This window comes from Chionomys nivalis, chromosome 24 (genome assembly GCF_950005125.1).
Source record: "Chionomys nivalis chromosome 24, mChiNiv1.1, whole genome shotgun sequence".
Lineage (NCBI taxonomy): Eukaryota > Metazoa > Chordata > Mammalia > Rodentia > Cricetidae > Chionomys > Chionomys nivalis.
Genome location: NC_080109.1, coordinates 32112095 through 32118421, shown reverse-complemented (window position 1 = coordinate 32118421; position 6327 = coordinate 32112095).

Below are 6327 nucleotides of genomic sequence, written 5' to 3'. Positions count from 1 at the left end.
AAATTTGTTCAGGAAATGATGTAAAAGTGTGGTCAATTTGTAATGCGTATTTTATGATATTATTTTGTGTATACATGTACTTTGAGAAATTCAGAAACACTCAAAAAAAGAAAAAGAAAATAAAACACCTTTTTAAAAAAGCAAAAACCAAAATTGGTGTTACTCCTTCTGTGTTTGTAAGCATCACCAACACATTTTCCCCCTCATTAAACTAAGGAAAAGATGGATTGTTGATTAAGACACTTTATGATTTGGAGGGAAACATGCCACGGTAACATGTGGAGGTCTGCAGACACTTAGCAGAGTCTGAATGAGAAGTTGCATTGCCTATGTATTCTGTTATTACATGATTGCTTGATCATGTCCTTCTCTTTTTTCTTAAGGGAATGATTATCTTCCTTGATTAATTTATCTGACATCTTACTCACCAAGGAGTGCAGTTTTTGACAAAAGTTAAAATTATGTCCCCTTAATTTAAAGGCAGTGGCTCTCGATGAAAAGAAAATCCTATAAACTGGCTATAAATCTAAGTGATCAGATCCACAGTTCAAGTCTCTTGAGATCCTATCCTTTTCCTTCCCTGGGACAAGCACGAGGCCCGCGCCTGCCATCCCAGCAAGGTGTGTAGCTAAAGATGACCTTGAAATCCTGACCTCAAAGTACCTCCTCAAAGTACTGGGATCATGTCTGGTGTAAATTCTATTTTGATTTTTCTGAGCTCGTTTTGACAGCTGAAATTCCAGCCTGGCCTTTTCTTAGCATCTTGCTGCTATGGTGTGATGTTACCACGTTCCTCTATGTGCTCAGTCTTTTCTCTCAATCAATTCCTTGTGTCTATTCTTGCGTGGGAGACAGATCCAATAGAATAATGCCCGATCATATAACCACTAGATGGCAGAGTAGAGCAAGTCAGCGCTGTGATGTATGATAATATGGGAGTGTGGTGTGTGGTGTGTGGTGTGTGTGTGTGTGTATGTGTTGAACTCTTACACCATCTTGTGGTGATACAGAATTATCCATGACTTGAATTCCTAATATTAATACATATTTCCCTGTTATTAGCAAATTATTCTGAGCTATTTCATTATTGATAGAGAAAACAGATAAAATTTTTGCTTTGGTATTGTGTCCATCCACTTGAGAGTTTATGATTAACTCTCTTGGAATGGAAACAGGGGGAGAAGATTATCAGATCAATGCATTTAAATGTCTGGCCAGCATAAACCATGTAATTAAATCATTGGCAAGTAGGTCCTTCCTGGAACGTGAGGAACCTAGCCAGGCGAATGGCCTGCCTGGGGCTGGGGCTCTGAAGCACAAGCTATAGTCTGTAGCCTGATGTCCCCTCATCAGCGGGAGCCTAACAGCAGGGTGTGTCGCAGCTGCAAGTCAGAAGTCAAGACTGGGTGCTCATGGGTAAGATTTTATTTTTTTGTGTGTTTAGTGTTTTCTGGCAGAGTCTTGTCTGGTATTTGGATAAGTCCTCTCAGGGAATATAATGGTTAGAAAAGAATAGAATCCTGATTTTTCCAGAAGTAGAGAAGGTAAAATACGAACCAAAAATGACCATTTTTATTCCATTGTTATTGGCTACTGAGGATCCCAGACTACTCAGAAGTACTATTTTTCTGGTCTTAAGGTATGAAGAACTTGTGTTCCAAGGTTAAGAAGAAGAGCTGTCTCAGGCTGCAGTGATGAAGTAGGAGCTAGCCTTACAGGTGAACAGAGCCCACATGAGGCTTCTCATGAGTGCCGGAACCTCCAGCCCTGGGGTATTCAGCACCTTCTTCTGTCTTCTGTGGTTACCTGCACACATGCACAGTAATAAGAATAAGATCCTGGCATGGTAGTGGTGGTGCACGCCTTTAATCCCAGCACTCAGGAGGCAGAGGCAGGCGGTTCTCAATGAGTTTGAGGCCAGCCTGGTCTACAAGAGCTAGTTCCAGGACAGGCTCCAAAGCTACAGAGAAACCCTGTCTTGAAAAACCAAAAATAGGAAAGAAAAAAAAGAATAAGATTCTGCTTTAAAGGAACCTTCTATAGTTTTCTACTGCTTGCCAGTTTGACTTTTTAATAATTTTTTAACAATATGGTGCCAAGGATCGAGCCAGGGCCACTCTTTCTAGGCAAATACTCCACCTCTAGATACATCCCCGGCTTGCTTCCAGTGATTCTGTCTTTTCTCTTGTCCAGTGAAGAAAGACTTCCTAGTAGAATGCTAACAGTCCATATCTAAGCCAGAATGTGCCATTGCTTTCTTATTTTCCAGGTGGTTCTGAGTTTACAAACTCAGTTTTCAGGGTGGGTGTTTTGTTGGTTTGAGACAGGGCCTCACTACATAGTATAAACTGCACTTGAATTTAACTAATTTCTGCCTTGACATACCCCTCCCCCCTCTCTCTCTCTCTCTCTCTCTCTCTCTCTCTCTCTCTCACACACACACACACACACACACACTCAAGTGTACACCACCACTCCCACAGTTTTTAAGGTATTTGGTTTTTATTATAACATAGCTGTCTCAGTCCTCTGATGTTTAATGTCCAGATTGATTTGCAGTATAATCTAAGGTGTGGGCTTAGAAGGCCCCTGGAAGCCCACAGGCCTGGAGGTTCTTTGAGAGAACAGTGCACATGACTTATCAAACTCCTGAGATTGTACGGCGGGAAGTTAACAGCTGCTGGGAACTGCTTGGCTTGTCTGTGGAGTCCAGGCTCCTTGTGCTAAGTTCCTGTCCTCCATTCACAAAGTCCTGTTTATCTTGGGGGGGGGGTGTCAGAACTCAAGCAAGAGCACTGGATGCAGATGGGGAGCCCCATGTAAACACCTGCCGAGACTAGACACTCACTGCGCATGGCTCACGTCCTCTGGGAAGTTTCTGACGTCCCCTTTAATTGGAGGCTCTCAACCTTCCTATTTATTATATGTATTAGATGTGATCATTTAATACAGTTCCTCATGTGGTGGTGACCCCACCCATAAAGTTATTGCATTGCTACTTCATAGCTATAATTTTGCTACTGTTATGAACTGTAAGACGATAACTGATAATACAGGATATCCGCTGTGCGATCCAAGGGTCATGACCCCCAGATTGAGAACCACTGCTTTAGATGTTCTGTGAAATCAACGTACTTAAAGCTCCAGGTCATTGCACTGGCCTACAGATAAGTTAGGACTGTTTTCCCTGCCTTGTTTGTGTCCGGGTCACTTGCCTGTCAGAAGCAGGAGGCTCAGCCACCGTTACTGGACTGAACATAGTAGCTGACTACAGGGCAGTTTCCGTGGGTCTGAACCGCTGACCCCCTCTCCATGCCTGGGAGCTGTTATGAGGCTTCAGATGCCGAGGCAGATGGGACTGCTCGCCACGGGGCCTTGCCCACCAGCTGAGGCCCTCTGTATGGTACTCATTTCCGGCTTGGACTTCAGCTCTTCAGAAACCGCATATATACTTTGGGAGGGGGAGTGTCGAGACAGGTTTCTCTGTAGCTCTGGAGTTTGTCCTGGGACTAGCTCGTGTAGACCAGGCTGGTCTCGAACTCATAGAGATCGGCCTGTTTTTGCCTCCCGAGTGCTGGGATTAAAGGCGTGCGCCACCACCACCTGACTCCATATTTTGTCCACTCTTGAGAATTTGCCCTAGGAATTCTTCTAAATTTTAAAACTTTTACAACAACTTTAACAATAGCTGATTCTCAGCACGTGCATTATCTTTTATCCTCTGTAAATTGGTTTTACTACAGGTCAGCATGCACCTGCCTTTTCCTCTATGTAGGTTGAAACCAATTTTAGCAGATACCCTGACTAAGCAGGAACCACCCAGTCTTGACCATCCCAGCCGGCTTTGTTCTCATCATACTTTTTAGTACGTGTCATTTTAGTGAAGTTTCAGAGTTACAGTATAAACTGTAAGGAAGCCTGGGTGAACTTGCATATGTTCTAAGCTGTTGGCTGATAGTAAAAATTGTTTTTTCTTTTCTTTTTTGGTGGCACACAGCCCAGGTTGGCCTTGAACTTGCTGTTGCTGAGTAGCTGAACTGACCCTGAACTTCTGACCCTCCTGCCTCTACTTCCCGAGTGCTGGCTGGGCTTCCAGGTATGCATCCCCACACCTGGTTCAATAGGTAGGGTTTTCTCGTCTTCTCAGAGTTTCCAGAGCACGGAAGACACATCCTTGCTGTGCTCTGTGGCAGCGGCAGATCCTCACTTTCAAGAATCAGTTTCCCAGAAACACCAATTTTAACGGCTGTTCTGCAATTTTTGTTTTTCCATCGTGGCTATGTTTGAACTATTAATGACTTAACTCATACTGAGCCGACACAGCCCGAGCTCAGAGAGTCACAACAAGGGTATTTTGAGGAAGAAGTATCAGGGACGTTATGGTCCAGGCAAAACTTGGCTTCTCTCGTAGTTGACCGTTTAACTGTAAATAAGGACCCGAAATGCTGTCTCTGGCCAGGGCTCTTTCCAGGAAGCACGTGGGAAAGACAGGAAGGAGGCAGACACCCGAAATCCGTCTGCCACACACACCGCCATCCTTTGTAGAAATTCTTAAGCTGTTGGCGGCGAATGTGTGAAGTATTTTAAGCAGCACGGAGTGACAAAAGTGCAGATGTGGACAGGACAGAATCAAGTGGCGGGGGAGGGGCAGCGGCGATTGCAGGAGTTCCACTCCTGCCCCTCGTGTGTCTGGCGCAACCTTCTGCCTCCCGCCTTCAAAGTCGTGAGCCAGCCTCGTTATCTCCCAGGACCTGCCTAAAATCCAAACAAAACTCGAGTTAATTCTGGCCCCTGTTCTGAAAGGACCTTGGAGTCCTGGCTGGTTTCTGTCTTTAGCAGTCCCAGCCCGTGACAGTTTCCTGTTTCCCTGACTCTTGGTAGGATTTGCCTCACCTTCCTTGGCACTGCCTTTTGGTAGTCTTTGTTTTGTTTGCTGGTGTTTGTTTTTTTGTTTGTTTGTGTTTAGATGACTCTGGAACTTGACTTCTGTTGTTTTTAGCCCTAAAGTGACCAGTTACAGGAAGCTTAATATAAAGATAGTAAAGACACCCTGAGGAAGGGAGAGAGGGAGACGGAGACTCCCCCCTACTAGCTGCAGTTAGACAGTTAGTGGACACCTAAAATGTGTAACTGTTGGCTCCCTTTAGCGTCCCAAATGCTATGTAACAGGCCACATAGGGTAGAGAGGCAAAGATGTTCCTTCCTGGGTCAGGGGACTTGGTGTGCTGGGGGAGATGCATTTCCTCTCCCCACCATGCAGGTTTCCCAGGCTACGACAGCAATTGTTTGTTCTGGGATCCCCCGTAAGCTCATGGAGGCTGCTAAGAATTAAGTTGCTTATTAATTCATTTAGTCTTGACCTACATATGGCTGAATAATCACAGGGCCATCTGTCCTCCTTAGTTAACATGCAGGGACGAAGGGATTTCTCTGTACTTCTGTGGGTGGCAGGAGTCCTATCAAGGAGCCCAGAGTGACTTGTCAGGAGCCCTGGCAATGACTCTGAAGCCAACAGTCAAAGGGCCAGTGTTGGCTGTTTGGACTGATTGTGTCTTTGTAAGACCTCCTGTTGGGACAGGTCCTCCTGTCCCCCAGCCAGCACAGGGCAGCCTGGAGATGCGATCGAAATCTTCCTCACACACAGTCAGGAAGGGAACAGGAGCCTCCCGCAGATGCTCAGGAGTTCCCTCTCCCTGGCTTCCCAGCTTCTCCAGGAGCTTCTTCTTTCCTCGGCTGTGTGACAGTGTGGCTCCTTGGTTGTCCCCTGAGGTGATCGAGTAAGAAGCTGTCAGCTGAAACTCTTAGCGATGAACCTTGGAGGATCTATGAACTTTCATGACCAGAAAATCCTGCTTAATGATTGTCAAGGGCCTGACCAAGAATGCTTCATGACTCTGGAGAGATGGAAGATCAATAGCCTTGCACATGGTAACAGCTTCTGAGTTAGCAAACTTCTCAGTATTGCAAGGACTGTCGCATGCTTCTGTCAATCGGGCCTCAGAGTGTCTCTGAGAGGCTGGCAGGGCAGGTAATGTAACCCCCATGGACAGATCAATGAAAATAAAAAGAACGAGGGAAGAGCTTCGGAGAGCTAACACTGCTGTGTATGTGTGTGTGTGTGCTTGCACACTCACGCATGTGTGTATGCACCTGTTCATCTGTGCACACTCAGGGGTGTGTGTACTTGCACACACCCGTGACTGTGCACGTGGAGGGGAGGTGGAAGGGGCTGTTGGATGTCACCCTCTGTCCCTCTCATTGAGCCCGGAACAACAGCTAGCCAGCAAGCTCCAGGGATCCCCACACAGTCACCTCCCCAGAGCTGGG